We start from the raw sequence: 17,678 nt of genomic DNA, 5'->3' as shown, positions 1-17,678 counted from the left end.
CCTTGAACTGGTAGCCCTTGTTGTCTACGCTGAATTTCAAGCACTTCCTGGAAGACGAATGGATTGGGATCTGGAAGTACCCGTCCTTCAGATCCAGTGTGCACCTGAAGACTTGTGGTCTCACTGCATGTCTGAACGACTCTGCTGTTCCACGCTGAACGAAGTTTGTTCGACAAACTTGTTCAGAGCTGATGACGGGTCTCCAGCCTTCAGATGCCTTCTTTACAAGAAAAAGTCGACTAAAGAAGCCGGGGGGAGCCGTCCACGACCTTATGGAGAGCATCTTCTAGAGTATGGTCTCAAATTCTGCCCGAAGGGCTAGCCCCTTTGCCGATCCCATGGCATAGGGGCTCAGCGCACTGGATTCGCTGTCAGGGGAGGTAGAGATGTTATGAACGGGACGCGATATCCTTGGCTGATCACAGATATCGTGCAGGAATCGGCCCCGAGTTACTGCCACCTGAACACGCAACTTTAGGTATTCCCCCACTGGAAGCAGGGGGGTGCCAATCCTAGCGTCTGCGGCCTCGGCCACTCCCTCTAGGATTATTGCCTCCCCAGGAGGACTTCGTGTCCTTCTTGTCCCTAACAGGAGGGGGCTGCTGTTTAGACACCTTGTCTTTGCCGTCGGAGCCGGTTCCGATGTCCTAGGCCGACGCGGCTGTTGTTGTTGAGGCGCTGGAGGCTTGTAGGGTAAGGATGTAAGCACCTTTGAAGGGGCGAATCGAGATCCGATTTCCTCTACCTCTCAGCTGACTGTACCACGTCCTTGGGCTCAAACAAGCTCTTTCCAAGGATGGAAGAGTGTCTGAGCTTGCCGATATCCACGGTTGGGACTTTCGAGAAGAACCTCTCGGTCACTGCATCTCAATGCTCCAACATCGAGTTTGCCCACAAGATCGAAACTTGGTGAGCCGGAAAACGATGGTGTTCGTGCCCGAGAGGAGGAAAGTTTCCATGGTCTTCCTGGTGTTCCCCTTGGACAAGTCCTCGGATAACAAGAGGATGCCCAGAGATCCAAGCCATACGACCAGCCACGAAGTGGCCTGCATAGCACACTCTGCGGCCTTCATCTGGCTCAAGATCTCCAAAGCCGAGAAAGTCCCCTGTCGGGCGGAGAATTTCTCGAGAGAAATTCCCCTGGAATCCCTTCCACGGAATGGTGGAGAGGCAGAGCTAAACCAGGCTTCCCCATTAATCTTGAAGTACCTCCTCTGCTGACGGCTGACAGACGCAGTGTAGGCGACCCGCAGGAGGGAAGGGGATCAGGTGATCCTGAGGAGTAGAGATGATGGGGCTTGCCTGAAAAGAAGGAGAAGAATGTTGCCCAGACCTCTCTGAAGCTTCTTCCTGCTCCTGCATGTGCGCTGCTTTGCGTCTACAGGTGAGAGATCGTGCCGACAATGATCTGGAAGTACGTGCTCCAGAAGACTCGCCAGGTTGCCCATGCTGCGAAACCCGACGGGAATCGCGGACGAAATCGCGCTGGCGCTCGTGCGATGGAAAACCGTTGGTTCCCGCGCGGGCGAACATGGGTGTGCATGTGCGTGGGCGCGCGGTCGTAAGGGCGAGCGCAGGCGGCCGGGAGACCGATGGCGCGTAAGCGAGCGATGGCGTGTCTTGGCGAGCGATGGCTCGCGGGCGGGCGAAGGCGCAATGGCGAGCGGTGGCGCGTAACGATCGATCGCGTACAGGAGAGTTAACGCGTGAGCGCGTAGGAAACCTACGACGATTGAAGCGTTGGCGCGTTGAAAACACTTGTGCGCAGGCGAAGAATCCCCCGGGCGCTTAGGAGATCGCTGGCGCGCAAGGAGAGCCCAGGGGTGCCTGTGCGCGCCCGTATGCTAGCTTAGGTGTCTCCTGCGCGGCGCGGTGTGATGTGGAAGCGTGCTGGTGCGTTGGCGCGCTGGAACTGGAACCGCGCGTGGGCGCGCTTGGCGCGAAACTCCAGAAGGGCGCTGCGAGTCCAGAAGAACCTGTGAGCGCCTGTGCACTAGCGTAGGAACTCCTTGAACTGCGCGCGACGAGGCAGGAACCGGGAGATCGTAGGCGCTTAGTTGCATGGCCAGAAGATATCAGCGAGGGTGCAGAACCAGAGAGATCGTCGGCGAGGAGGCGAAGGAATAAACTCCTTGCCTGCGCCTAGATCCGGAGATCATAGGCGCGTGGGCGAACGTTAGCGTGCATTGCGCACATCAGGAAAGGGGGGCGCAGATGTGCGCTGGCGAGCAGGTGAACGTGGAGTTCAGTGAAGAAATAATCTCCCTGCTTGCGGCGAACATTGACGCGCATTGCACACATCAGAAAAGGGCGATCAGATGTGCGCTGGCGAGCAGGCGATCGTGGGCGTTCAGGAGACCGTTGGTGCACAAGGCGCGTAGCTGCACAGAAGGTCCCAGAAGCGTTCGCGATCAGGAGATCTACGGCGGGGGGAGCCGTCCACGACCTTATGGAGAGCATCTTCTAGAGTATGGTCTCAAATTCTCCCCGAAGGGCTAGCCCCTTTGCCGATCCCATGGCATAGGGGCTCAGCGCACTGGATTCCTGGTCAGGGGAGGGAGAGATGTTATGAACGGGATGCGATACCCAGACAAATCATAGAGATTGTCCAGGGTTCGGCCCAGAGTTGCTTCCACCTGTCTGAGCATCCTTGTAGGCATCCCCCTACAGGTGGACAAGCAGCGGAGGTGCATATCCTAGCGTTTGTGGCCTCGGTCGATCCCTTTAGGATATTTTCCTCCCCTGGAGGACTTTATGCCTTGCCTGTCCTTGGCAAGGAAGAGCTTCTTAGACACCGTGGTTTCACTGCTGTCTTGTTCGTCGTGGTCTTGGCTGGACGGGACTGTTGCGGAGCTGGTGGTTTACAGGGCTTAGATGTCAAAGCCCTATGAAGGAGGGAGTCCTGATGGGACTTCCTCCACCTCTCAGCAGCAGCATGTTCCGTCTCTTTAGCCTCAAACAGATGGGCTCCCTCTAGAGAGGAATACCTCCTGAGCCTAGCAATCTCAGCATTTGGGACTTGAGGTGGAATCTCTCAGACACCGCGTCTCGATGTTTTAGGATGGTATTCGCCCACAAGTTTGAAACTTGATGGTCGAGAAACTCTATGATGCGAGTGCCTGAAAGCAGGAATGTCTCCATTGCTTTCCTGGTACATTCCTTGTAGAAATCCTCAGTCCGTACTAGGATTCCCAAGGTCCCTAACAAGACATCAAGCCACGAAGTAGCCTGCATAGTGTACTTTGCGACTTTCTCCTGGTTAAGGATCTCGGTTGTTGAAAAAGAGACCTGTCGGTTGGAGTGTCTCTCTAGAGAGACTCCCTTGGTGAGCTCTTCCAAGGAGTGATGGAGAGGAAGAACTGGACGAGGCTCGTCCAAGATCTTAAAATACCTCCTCTGTTGGACACGAGGAGGTGGGAGAAGTTTGTTGGTAGAGCCGGAATGTTGGGAGGAGGTAAGTTTAGAGAGCTATAGGGCGATCTTAGCACTGGCGCCCTTCAGCCCCTGAGACCAGGGCAAGGCTGCACTGGTCTTTGAGGGTTTCTGGGTGCCAATGAAACAGCCGAAGACTGTTTCTCTGCCCTCTCAAGGGGGTATCTCCGGGTCGGTAAACCCCAATGAGAACCATTATGAGAGTCAGAACCTGCCAGAATGTATGTTCTGACTCTTTCTGCACTCCTTCCGACGTTGGACTTGCAGTGAAGTCTCCTTCTTCTATCCCCGTGAGGTCTTCTTGGGGTAGGTCGCAGACATCCCTCAAGTGACTGGCTGTCTCTATAGACTTAGAAATCCTTGAAGAGGACTTCGGAAGAGTCTTTGAGTCCTTCGATTCCTTCTGGGGAAGGAGGTAGAACTCCAGCATCGAAGGCCAAGATGTTGTATCCCCCCCTGACTTCCATCAGGGGTGGAGAACTCTCCGCGCGAGGGGAAACTTCCTTCGAAGGTGGAAGGGAGGAAGTCCTTTCCTCATGCGACTCCCTCAGCAGAGGTGAGGTAGGAGAGTACTATATCCGGTGGAAGATGCAGGAGGAGCGGTCCTCGATGGTATAACAGGAGTCAGCTTTACCCTTGGGGAAGTGACTGCATCCGAGACTCCTCACTTCCTCTTCAGGAGAGAAGAAGAAGCCATGGTTCCTTGCAGAAGGTCTGCTGGAACTGTAAGATGCTCCGAAGAGCAGCCAGACATAGCAAGTTTGAAGGCTTGTACCATTGCTCTGACCATAGAACCACAGCTGCTGACTGACTGACGCACTGTCAGACAGGTCCCCTGAGAGGAAAAGGACCGAAGGTTCCCTGCGAAGAGTCTCCGTTGTAGGTGGGTCCGCCTTAGAGGAAGGCAGCTTTGGGATCCTGAACCCTTCTGTCGAGGGCCGTTCCCTTTTCCCCAGCAGTTGCGGGGAGGGAAACGAGACAATGGTGACCTGTCAATAAGCTGTTACTTTGGCAACAGCATGAGTGCGCAGGTGAGCGCTGGATCTGCGAGCGCAAGTGCGCAGGAGAGCGATGGCGCGCCGGACATCATTGGAGGGCAGTAAGGAGCTGTGCAGGGTTTTGCGCAGTCTACCTAGAAGGCGCAGGAGAGCGTTGGCGCGCAGTAAGACGCTGCGCAGGATGTTACACAGGGTCCTTAGAATGCAGAGAGCGCTGGCACGCAGTTCGGCGCTGCGCAGGAGGTTGTTGGAGAGCAGCTACTGGAAAATGCAGGGATGCAGGAGAGCGCTGGCGCTTGTGCCCAGGAGAGTGCTGCAGCTTGGGAGAGCACTGTCAGGCAGGAGAGCTTTCGCGAGCCAGAGACCAAGGTTGCGCAGGAGCGTGCTGTGGTTTTGGTGAACCCTGATGCGCCAAGATCGAGCTGGAGAGCGTAGGTTGGCTGGTGAGCTGGCAAACGCGGCTCTTTTGAACCGCAAGGCTGCGCTGGAGAGCGCTGAGGCATTGAAGGGCACTGAGGTCGAGCAGGAGAAGGCTGTAATTCAGGCGAACGCCGAAGCATTGTAGACCTCTGACAACCTGGAGAGCGCAGGCGCTCTGGAAAATGAGAAGGAGCAGGCTGGCACTGACGAGATGCTGGTGAGCGCTGGTGCACTGCAGGGTGCTGGCACTCAGCTGCACCCTTAGGTAGGGCCTCAGGAGGCTGTACCAGAGACACGAACGGTGACGGCAGGACGGCTGGTAGGACGATCAGGAACTGGAATGTGCCCTTTGGAAGGGCAAACATCCACCCATGGAGATCGCGAACGATCTATAGAAGAGTCCAGGACCGAAGTCCGAGGACTAGCAGCAGTGTCTTCGGGAGAAGGTAGAGGGCCAGGAGATGACTGAAGTGGAGACTCCTCTACGGGGGACAGCTGCGATGACGAGGCTGAAGAGCCAAAGACCATGAGCAGAAGCAGCCCTCCGAAAAGCAGTCTCTAAGAGAGAACTTCCCCGAGGGTAAGAAACACTCGCAGGAGAGACAGACGTAGGACTAAGTTTCCCCCTCAAAGGATGATCAAGAACGGGGGAAACTAAGTCGGCAGCAACAGCTTGAGAGACAGGGGTGTCGGCAGAAGCCACAGAAGACGCCTTTGACACCACAATGTAGACGAGCGCAAGAGGATCCACCTCCTAAGTCGACGACGATGGCTGAACACTGGCACCACGAATGAGCTGCAGCAAGGAGTCCTTGGAGGGCGAACTCGGAAGTTCCAAGGAAGACCGCACCTGCACAACAGAAGACATAGACACAGACAAGGCCTCACCCGGGGGGACAGGTGGGGCCGTTTCGCTAGGGGAAGCAACACCATCTCTCGAGGACCGGAGTTGGTCGCAAATAAAAAGGTCCACGCTGCTACTCGAAGGTTTCTCAGAAGAAGCCAAACGAGTAGGAGTTTCGAAGGAAGGTCAGGAGACGGAAGAAGAGTTCTTGGGTTTTTTCCCCTTCGAAGGTGAAATATCCCGCTTAGACTTCTTCCGTCGTCGCCCAAACCTCATCCACTGGGAGGCAGACCACTCCCAACACTCAATACACTGATCACCACTATCACACCATTGACCTCTGCAGGCGGGACAAAGGGTGGGGCGATCGGTTTCCATGGGCGACATGAAGGTCACGCAGGGCCGGCCATCGAGTCTAGGGCAGTTGCGCATGGTCGCAGAAGTCAACACACACACACACTAACATAAAGAGAAAGCACAAAAGAATTAATGGCAGTTCAATTACAACGGCGAAGGATGAGGAACGGCAACGACCATACACCATCTGAGCCAAAAGCAAATGTGAGCTAAATCACCAGTGCGTGAGCTGGAGCGGTAGCAAGCTACCCTCTCTACTCCTGCTAACTAGCGGTATGGGTAGTTAACCCTCGCTAAATTTTATTGGCTCGTCATTACAGCTTCGCCGAAAGTAATACAGGTACCCCTAAATAAATAGTTACGGAACATTTTTTGTAATGTTCAATTACCTTTAAATAAGAAAATATTTTACCTAAGAAGTATACTGCTCCTCTTATTTAGGATACCATGCATAGCGCTGTAGAGAGAGACGAGGAACCCAAGAAAAAATACTAGGGAAGTAAGGTTCTAGCTAGGTTCCCTTGCCCAGTATAAAATCAAGGGGTGGTGCCCAATGCCCAGTTCATCCTTGACCATTTACTTTTTGCCCAGATCTCTCGGCATTCCATCGTATTTTATTGTGTAGTGAGCGTTGGAGTGTGGTCGGCATTTAGACACTAGGCAGTCTGCATGATACATCTGGCCACAGTCTGCAAACCAATACAACGCGACATGGATTGCTTGGAGAGACGACATCAAACAAAAGGCGACCTGGGACGCCTCCTCTTAATGTCACGCTCCTCAATCACCTCCTATCGAACCGAAGAGTCCTACCCCACAACTACGAATGGATCCCTGTCCCCCTGCAAACAACGACTTCTTGGAGGGCGGCAAGAGCGGCTGCACATCCCTCTAGGGAACCTGAAGGGCACGCATGGGGTGCCCAACTAGGTGCCTGGTCTCAGTCAGAGGAATTCAGGACGTTCCCACGAAGCAAAGGAGGCCTCAGTTTAACTGAGGCAGCCGTATGGTCCAAAGATGACTCCAATGTCTGCGACAGTGGCGGACGAAGTGAAATACGAGGTCCGTGGTGGAAAAAGAGGGATAGTTCCTCCTTCTCTTTTTGATACTGCCACCCTCAGAACACATGGCAGTGACATTGAGGGGATAGTCCTGCACCGCCTTAAGGAAGGCGGCACAGGACAAAAGGAGCATCGGTCTCAGTAACGGGCTGAGACCTGCACTCGCTTACCTTTATGGGTGGGGACAGGTTAAGATATCGGAAAACTTGGAGGAACGACTTCTCTTAGAAGGGGAACCGTCCTTCTTTGTCCACTTGTTCTTTCCGTTCCCTTCCACGTGGGACAAGAATATGCCACATCCTTTCGACTAAGTCCATGGAAAACGGAGTTGCTGACGTTTGGCCTCCATCAAGCGAAAAACGTGCAAGTACCCACGAAAAGAAAACACACAGACACATAACACAAAGTTAATTGGTCAGACAACAAAAGACACGTCGACCTATACACAGGCTGATGCCCAGAGCTGCAATGAGGATCTGTACCCTAGTGCGACCTGACCCCAGCATGTTGGGAGCTGCTAGATGGGCGATGCTTATTAAAGCTAGGGAGGCCTATCGGATTTCTCCTAAGAAGGAAGTTCGGAGTAAGTACAATACTGTACAGTATATTGCCTCGAAACAAATGTGTATTTGGTATATAGTATTCAGTCTAATAATGGGAAATGGAAGCTAAGTCTGAGTTCAAACTTTTGGTTTGTTAAGTTTGTATGATGAAACTATGAGCTAAATTAGATAAATAAAACATCACCAAGGTACTAGCCCATGGGACTAATGTGCGTAACAAAACATGTTCCTCTTGCCAAAATATAGGAACAATGAAATAATGTTAAATATCGAGCAAAGCAAGCTATGACATAGCAAACACCAATTAAACTGAAATGATATTTTCATAATAAAATAAATTTTTGAATATACTTACCCGCTGGTTATATAAAAGAGCTGAAGTCCCTGACGCCAGGGCAGAAAATTCAAATCTCGCGCTATCGAAGATACGCCAGGTGTACCAACCGCACCCTAGCGGTAGAACAGGTGGAACTACACACCAACTCCAGTTCTTCCATGCCTCATAGCCATACCATAGGTAGTCTCTAGAGGGGAGGAGGGAGGGTGTTAAATTTATATAACCAGCGGGTAAGTATATTCAAAAATTTATTTTATTATGAAAATATCATTTTTAAATATAAAACTTACCCGCTGGTTATATAAAAGAGCTGATTGACACCCCTTGGTGGCGGGTCAGAGACAGCTACATACAGAAAATTCACTTAAGGGTTACATACAATAAACTTAAGCAGTTCTCACCTGATAAGGAAGCTGACAGCAATGATACTCTGCCTCATTTCGTCCGCTATCCTTAAGAGATCCAGTAATCCACTCGGGCTGAAAATCTCTAGGAGCTGTCAAACGGTACAAACACCTATAACATGACAGGACCTCAACCAATACCCTTGTTCCGGGTGCACTCAAGGAACAAAATGACCACCTAGCCAAATCAAAGATTGCGGAAGACTGACGCCCAATCTCCACAAACAACCATAAAAAACGAGTTCCAAGAGATAGAAAGGGGGTATTAGGAAAAAAAGGGAACGTAGTGGTAGATCATTCACCTACTATCGCATTAGCAGCTATAAAAGGACCCAACGTAAAAAGGTCCTCATAGCGAGTCTGAACATTCTTCAAATAATGGGATGCAAAAACAGACTTACTTCTCCAAAATGTTGTATCCATCAGACTTTGCAGAGAACGGTTCTGTTTAAAGGCCACTGAAGTCGCTACCCGCTCTGACTTCATGTGTCTTGACTTTGAGGAGCCTCTGATCCGACTCATCACACTGAGCATGAGCTTCTCGAATCAACAATCTAACGAAAAAAGACAAGGCATTCTTGGACATGGGCATCGAGGGTTTCCGAACTGCACACCACAGAGCGTCTGAGTTACCTCTCAGATTCTTAGTTCTGTCCACATAACAACGTAGAGCTCTAACTGGACAGAGAACCCTTTCCAATTCATCGCCAGCCAAATCCGAAAGGTTAGAAATCTCGAAGGATTTGGGCCATGGTCGAGAAGGGTTTTCGTTCTTGGCCAGAAACCCCAGTTGCAAAGAACAAATGGCTTTCCCATTACGAAAACCAATGTTCTTGCTTAAAGCGTGAACTTCACCAACTCTTTTCGCAGTGGCGAGGGTAACTAGAAAAAGGGTTTTCAAGGTTAAGTCCTTAAATGAAGCCGAGTGTAAAGGCTCAAATCTGTCACTCATGAGAAATTTAAGGACAACATCCAAATTCCAGGCGATGGGAGCCGTTTGAATCATCTTGGTCGTATCAAAAGACCTAAGTAAATCTCGTAGATCCTTATTATCAGAAAGGTCTAGGTTCCTGTGTCGAAAGCCGTCGCCAACATACTCCTGTAACCTTTAATAGTTGATGACGAGAAGTTATGCTTAGTTTTAAGGTCCAAGAAAAAATCTGCTATTTGGGAAAGCGATGTACTGGAAGAGGAAATCGCGTTAGTTCTACACCATTCCCTGAACAACTTCCCCTTGGACTGATACACCTTGATGGTTGAAGACCTTCTTGCCCTTGCAATTGCCTTGGCTGCCTTCTTCGAAAATCCTCTAGCTCTAGCGAGTTTTTCGATAGTCTGAAGGCAGTCAGACGTAGAGCTCGGAGGTTTTGATGATTTCGGGCAAAGTGAGGTTGTCTGAGAAGATCGGGTCTCATGGGAAGGCTTCTCGGGACATCCACCATCCATTCCAGTACCTCTGGAAACCAGCTCCTTGACGGCCAGAACGGAGCTATCAGTGTCATTCTGGTCTCCTCGTGTGAAACGAACTTCTGAATCACTTTGTAAAGGATCTTGAACGGAGGAAAGGCATAAACCTCCATGTGTGACCAGTTCATCAGAAAAGCGTCTATGTGAAAAGCTTCGGGATCTGGAACCGGAGAGCAATAACACTCTAGTCGTTTGGTCTTCGCGGTGGCAAAGAGATCCACGAGAGGTCGACCCCATAACCGCCACAGACTCTTGCAGATGTCCGGGTGCAGAATCCATTCTGTGGAGAGAACCTGACCTTTCCTGCTGAGTCTGTCTGCGCTCACATTGTTGACTCCCTGGATGAACCGCGTCAAAAGAGTCACCTTCCTTTCCTCCGCCCAGATGAGGAGCAGTCTTGCAATCTCGAACAGAGGCCAAGAGTGGGTCCCGCCTTGTTTCGCAATATAGGCCAGAGCTGTCGTGCTGTCCGAATTGACTTGGACTACCTTGCCCCTGATCTGCTTTTCGAAGACGATGAGAGCCAGATGAATAGCTAAAAGCTCTTTTTGATTGATGTGGAGAGAGGTTTGCTCTACCGTCCAAGTCCCCGAAAGTTCCTGCTTCTCTAGAGTGGCTCCCCACCCCGAGTTGGAGGCGTCGCAACACAACACGAGGTTTGGGTTCCTCTGAAGTAAAGACAAGCCTTCTTTCAGTCTGGGCTCGTTGTTCCACCATTGAAGATGAGACTTGATGGAAGTCGAGATGGGAATGCAAACCCTGTCGAGGCTGTCCCCTTTCTTCCAATGGCGGTTGAGATGAAACTGAAGAGGACGCAAGAACAACTTCCCCAGGGTCACGAACTTCTCTAACGACGAGAGAGTCCCCAGAAGGCTCATCCAATCTCTGACGGAGCAAAGATCTCTCTTCAGGAACGTTTGTACTTTTAGGAGGGCTGCTTGGATTCTCACCGACGACGGAAAAGCCCGAAAACTCCGACTGTGAATCTCCATCCCCAAATAAAGAATCTCCTGGGATGGAATGAGTTGTGATTTTTTCGAGCTCACCAGAAGACCCAGTTCTCTGGAGAGATCCAAAGTCATCTTGAGGTCCTTCAAACAACAATCGGCTGAGGAGGCTCTTATCAGCCAATCGTCCAGATACAGAGAGGCCCTGATTCCCCTCGAATGCAGCATGCTTGCCACGTTCAGCATGATCTTGGTGAACAATAGAGGAGCCGTGCAAAGTCCGAAACAAAGAGCCCTGAACTGGAAGACCTTGTTTCCGTCCATGAACCTCAGATAACGTCTGCAGCTGGGATGAATCGGAAGGTGGAAATAGGCATCCTGAAGATCTAAAGAGACCATCCAATCGTCCTTCCTCACAGCTGCCAGAACTGTTTTCTGAGTCTCCATGGTGAACGTCGAGTTTTGGACGTAACCATTGAGCACACTTACGTCCAGAACCGGTCTCCACCCCCCGGAACTCTTGGGTACTAGAAAAAGGCGGTTGTAAAACCCCGGAGACGTAACATCTTGCACTTCCTCTATTGCTCGTTTCTCTAATAAAAGAGACATCTGTAGAAGCATGGCTTGTTTCTTGGGACCCTCTCTGTATTTGGGCGAAAGATCCACTGGATCTGTGACTAAAGGAGGATTGGTCAGGAAGGGGATCTTGTAGCCTTCCTTTAACACCTGGACGGACCAGGGGTCTGCTCCATTCCTCTCCCAAGCCTCCCAAAAGTGAGTCAACCTGGCCCCCACTGCTGTCTGAAGGAGAGGGCAGTCAGACTTTACCTCGGCCGGACTTGCCCCCTCTGCCTCTAGGTTTCCTTCCTTCTGGTTTAAAAGAGCCTCTCCCAGAGGGCTTCCCACGAAAGGACTGAGGACGAAACCCAGAAGAAGATTCCTTAGGTTTTCGAGAGGAGAAAGACGGAGGCAAAACTTTCCTAGTCGAATGAGTAACTAAGTCATGTGTGGCCTTCTGAGTGAGAGCGGTAGCCACCTCGCCCACTAATTCCTGAGGAAATAAAGAATTAGACAAAGGTGCGAAAAGAAGGCCTGTCTTCTGATAGGGTGACACTCCTGCGGAGAGGAAGGAGCACATCGTGGCCCTTTTCTTGAGAATTCCAGCTGTAAACAAGGCAGCAAGTTCGTTGGAGCCATCTCTCACACCTTTGTCCAAGCAGGACATCAAATGAACCAAACCACTAGTGTCCGTTTCCGTCATATCAGAGACCCTCTTACTCAAAGCCCCCAAAGCCCAGTCCAAAAAATTAAAAACTTCGAAGGCCCTGAAAAGACCTTTAAGCAAATGGTCGAACTCTGGAATGGACCACCAAATCTTCGTCTTCCTTAAGGCAAGACGACGAGAAGCATCTACCAAACTTGAAAAATCCCCTTGTGCAGAAGAAGGAAAACTCAAGCCCAACACTTCACCAGTCTCATACCACACACTAGATTTAGAGGCTAACCTAGCGGGAGGAAAGGCAAAGGCCGTCTTGCCAAAAGCTTTCTTGGAGTCCAACCAAGAACCCATTAACTTCAAGGCCCGCTTAGAAGATCGAGAAAGAACCATCTTGGTGTAAACTGGAACCTTAGTAGCTTTACCTAAGATGAATTCAGAAGGCGGAGAACGAGGGGCCACAGGGGTAAAAGAATCCGGGAAAATTCCAGTCAAAATAAGCATAAACTTGCGAAGGTCCACAGCATGCTGATAATGCTTCTCCTCCTCATTCTCAGAGACTTCCTCAATAGGATTATCCTCATCCGACTTTTCCTCTGGTTCGTCTTCTGGCAGTGCAGCAACAGCTGCAGCCTGAACCGAAGGAACAACGTCTGGATGGGACTGCCTGTCAAGGCCAACATCTGAGTCAATTTGGTGGGGAGAAGTAGAAGTAGATTGATGCGAAACACGGACATGTAGACGATCATCCTCAACCAACAACTGTTTAGACCGCTTAGAATTCAACTGTTGTTGAACAGAAGAACGCTTGAAATCAGAAGGTAACTGTTGAAGATCGCCGCGAGGTCGCGTAAAGTCCGAGGACTGTTGCTGCGAGCGATCAAAGGAGTCAGGATGTCGCCGCTGTAAACCAATGTTTTGACGCGCCGCGTCCAAAAGTTGTTGCCGCGGGCGATCCACTACTTCAAATTGTTGCCGCGTCTCGTCCACTTGTCGACGCCGACGCTCTTCCCCGCGACCAGAAAACACAAACTGGTCAACCAAAACTCTCTGACGCGACTCATCAAAATCAACCTGGCGTTGAACACTGTGAATGGGAGACCGTCTAAGTGATAACTCGTCAAGGCCATATACCATCGAACGTTTGTGCGATAACTGGTCTGACATCGAACGCCCAGACACAACGCCAACACTTGGTTGATAAGAATCCATCAACGACGAGAGTTGTTCCTTCATAGACAAAAGCGCAGTCCATTTCGGATCAACAGAACTCCTAGAAGGAAGATTCGCACTAATGTCACCACGCATTTCAGGGGAAGAAAGCCAATCCGATGGAAGAGGAGGTGCATGAATAGTTACAAGGTCCGAATCGGAAGGAATCATATCCGCACGAACACGGTGATCTGAACGTTTGGCCGGAGTGCAAGCGCTGGGAGAACGGAAACGTTCCGGTGAACCCCACGAACTACATCCTGGCCGCACAGGCGATTCCCGACGCTGTGTGTTTTGACGCGCCGCGTCCAAATCAACATGGGAGCGTTTAAGCGGTCTCGACGCTCGCCGCCAGATCTCACTCCCCGACCCTTCATCGGAAGACGGGGATAACGTATGAACCCCACCTTTCCTACGATGAGGGTGAACGACCTGAGCTACGGCAACAGGAACGTTCGAGGGGACGTCTGCACGATTGATGATGCTTCTCGTTCCCTTAAGCCGTTCGACATTACTTCTCCCATGGGTTCGAGAGCTCGAAAGAGGTCTAAGGCTAGGTGAACGACAAGATCGTGCCGACGCACCCTCCGCAACACTAAACACATTATCAACACTTGTCACAACACCGAGAGAGTCACGATTCTTCGGTACCACATCAGACACTCGAGTCGACGCACCTTCCGCAACACTAACCACATTATCAACACTTGTCACAACACCGAGAGAGTCACGATTCTTCGGTACCACATCAGACACTGAAACACTTTCCACAGTTCCGATAGGATCACGGTTTTTCAATACCTTTAACTCTGAAAAGATAGTATTTCTATCGGCTGCTAAGGACTCAACTTTCTCACCAAGAGACAAAATAGCAGTAAACATGTCCTTCATAGTAGGTTCCTGATCTACCACCACAGGGGAAGGAACAGGATTAGGAACAGGTAAATTAGGTAAGGTTCTATCCACAGATCGGGAAGAACTACGCCTAAGTCTATCTCTCTCTAATCTCCTAACATAACGATCGTAAGTACCAAAATCATCATTAGTTAAGGAAAGACACTCATTACACCTATCATCTAATGAACAAAATTTACCCCTACATTTTACACAAATAGAATGAGGATCAATAGATCCATTAGGAAGTCGTGTACGACAACCCTCACTAACACACCTACGCTGAGCAGGGGAGGAGTCGGCCATTTTAAAGTTAACGTGAGAGACCGACAAGCAAAAAGTAAGGGAAAAAACAATAAAGAAAATCTCAAACAAAAAGATTTCAAGATAAGAACCAAGGAAAATTAATCAACGATAGCTTAAACTCAAAAAAGAACGTTGTACATCACCAAACAACTTCCCAAGAGAGTAAAAACACGAGAGCGAACTTCTGTATGTCAGTCAGCTATGACGGCAGAGAGAAGAACTGGAGTTGGTGTGTAGTTCCACCTGTTCTACCGCTAGGGTGCGGTTGGTACACCTGGCGTATCTTCGATAGCGCGAGATTTGAATTTTCTGCCCTGGCGTCAGGGACTTCAGCTCTTTTATATAACCAGCGGGTAAGTTTTATATTTAAAAAGATCAATTAAATAAATAAAATAATGCCAAAATACTAGCCCACTGGTCTACTGCTCATAGTAAAACATTATTATTATTACTAACTAAGCTACAACCCTAGTTGGAAAAGCAGGATGCTATAAGCCCAAGGGCTCAAATAGGGAAAATAGCTTTGTGAGGAAAGGAAATATACTATGTATAAGAGAAGTTTAAGTATAACCACAACATTAAAATAAATCTATTATGTAATAAACTATAAAACTTAAAAATAACATGAGGAAGAGAAATAAGATAGAATAGTGTGTTTGAGTGTACCCTCAAGCAAGAGAACTCCAACCCAAGACAGTGCAAGTCCATGGTACAGAGGCTATGGCAATAACCAAGACTTGAGAACTATGCTTTGATTTTGAAGTGTCCCTCTCCTAGAAGAGACGCTTGTCACCGCTAAAGAGTCTCTTCTACCCTTACCAAGAGAAAGCTGCCACTTCAGTAGTTAACCCCTTGACCGAAGAAGAATTGTTTGGTAATCTCAGTGTTGTCCGGTGTATGAGGACAGAGGAGAATATGGAAAGAATAGACCAGACTATTCGGTGTATGTGTAATCAAAGGAAAAATGAGCCGTAACCAGAGAGAGAGAGATCCAATGTAATACAGTACTGTATGGCCAGTCAAAGGACCCAATTACTCTCTAGCTGTAGTATCATAATGGGTAGCTGGTGCTTGCAAGGACATAGAAACAATGAGATAATGTATATCTGCAAAAGATGCAAGCTACAGCAAAACAAAAACTAATAAATAATCAGCCCAATTAAGTAAGAAGGTATTTGTAATACGAGGAACACAGCTCGAAACGACTTCATAGAAAACGTGAATGAAAAATCAGGTTTTTTATGCAGCAGGAAGTCCGGCCAAAAAAAGGCTCCAGTGTTTTGACAGTTTCATTACTATTACTGGGTTTTGATTACAGTAACTTTCTTTATTATAATGGCTGGTTTTTTATGGGGAAAACTGGTGGAAACAGTAAAGTTTTAAATAGTTAATTTAAATACCATAAAATTAGACATGTACATGGTATATTTTAAGGTGATTCGAACGTAACTGATAACATTACCTAGCACAATGCCATAGCTTTTCAGTTATGGTAGTCGACCCACCATAACTCAAATAGGTATTTGTTTACAAGACCACGCTCTCCATTTACTCCCAAATTATGCTGTCCTACAGTTCTCCTCTTCTTGCACAGTAATTAGGAGGTTTTTTAAATGCTGGGAAAGCATATAAAGGCAAGATATGTTGAGCAAGGGGGCGGGGTTATAAAAAAAACTAGCTTGGTTTCCTCACAAAACGACCTGGAACTGACATCGTCAACATTGACAAGCGTACATAAACAGAAGTTTGCGATGCCAGTGTATATTCGATATATATTTAAAATATATACTAAATTAAAAATTGAGTAATTACTCAAAAGTTTCCAAAAAATATACAATTCACAAATAGTAATTGCTCCTTTTTTATTTAGTATATATTTTGAATATACAGTATATCAACTGTACGCCAGCATCACAAACTTCTGTTTATGTACGCTGGCATCACACACTTATGTTTGGTTGACTATGTTGACGGTATCAGTTCCAGGTTGTTTAGTGAGAACACCAAGATAGTTTTTTATATAACCCCTCACCCATTGCTCAACATATCTTGCTCTTTTTTGCTTTCCCAGAATTTAAAAAAGCTCCTAATTACTGTGCAAGAAGAGGAGAGCTGCAGGACTGCATAATTTGGGAGTAAATGGAGAGCGTGGTCTTGTAAACAAATACCCTCAAATGCTATGGGTATCTGCCAGAAATCATTATCAAAACGTTCAAAATACCATAAAATATATAAATGAACACTTTATTTTCTACAAACCATTGATTGTACTATTCTATAATTTTACCAATCCTATTTTGGGTTACCTTGTCAAACATTGGGGTCTAGGGACATTTAATTATATTTATTTCGAAACCCCTTCAGTTCAGGATATGACCTAGCCGGTATCAGATATGCCCGATTCAAGGGAAAGAATAGGCCATGCAACAATCTGACGTCTACATATACAGTGGGTTCCTTTTATTAATTGTTCAAGTTAGGCAATGTAAAATTCTATAACTATAAAATCAAAATCCTAAGTCTATATTTCCATTCAAAACGTGTCACAATCAAGCGTAATTAGTATATTTATGATGTTAGAAGACTAGGAAAGAATAGTGCTGGCCACAATCACTAAAAGCCCTTACAACAGTATATGACAATACTCACAAGCACAGACGTCTCACACAGGATCACATTCACTGACACTGTCACTCGTAGTATTGAGACCGACGGACGTTGAGGGGCCGGGCTAAACCTAAACGTCACGACTCTTCATGTAAAGGTGGCACACACAACACAGGTACCGTTCTAAGTTCCTCGTTGCTCTCTCCACAACATAGTGATTGTGGGCACACTACTAGAAGCGTATTATTATTATTATTATTATTATTATTATTATTATTATTATTATTATTATTATTATTATTATTAAGCTACAAGCCTAGTTGGAAAAGCAGGATGCTATAAGCCCAGGAGACCCAACAGGGAAAATAGCCCAGTGAGGAAAGGAAACAAGGAAACATAAAATGTTTTAAGGGCAGTAACAACATTAAAATAAATATTTCCTATATAAACTGTAAATACTTTAACAAAACAAGAGGAAGAGCAATTAGATAGAATAGTGTGCCCGAGTGTACCCTCAAGCAAGAGAACTCTAATCCAAGACATTGGAGGACCATGGTACAGAGGCTATGGCACTATCCAAGACTAGAGAATAATGGTTTGATTTTGGAGTGTC

The 17,678-nt window shown here is 48.2% G+C and overlaps 1 protein-coding gene across 1 annotated transcript in view; it reads right to left on the bottom strand.

The window, feature by feature from the left end:
• The window catches only part of LOC137640009 (N-acetylglucosamine-6-phosphate deacetylase), a 175,482-nt gene extending 158,225 nt beyond the window's left edge, over positions 1 to 17,257 (bottom strand). The window contains exon 1 of the mRNA XM_068372360.1: positions 17,108 to 17,257. The gene's annotated coding sequence lies outside the window, so the exon portion shown is untranslated. The remainder of the gene's footprint in view (positions 1 to 17,107) is intronic.
• Between the last annotated feature and the right edge of the window lie 421 nt (positions 17,258 to 17,678).

Source organism: Palaemon carinicauda, chromosome 4 (assembly GCF_036898095.1).
Source record: "Palaemon carinicauda isolate YSFRI2023 chromosome 4, ASM3689809v2, whole genome shotgun sequence".
Classification (NCBI taxonomy): Eukaryota; Metazoa; Arthropoda; class Malacostraca; order Decapoda; family Palaemonidae; genus Palaemon; species Palaemon carinicauda.
Note: the sequence above shows the minus strand (reverse complement) of the source record. Positions and strands in the feature narration are given on the sequence as shown.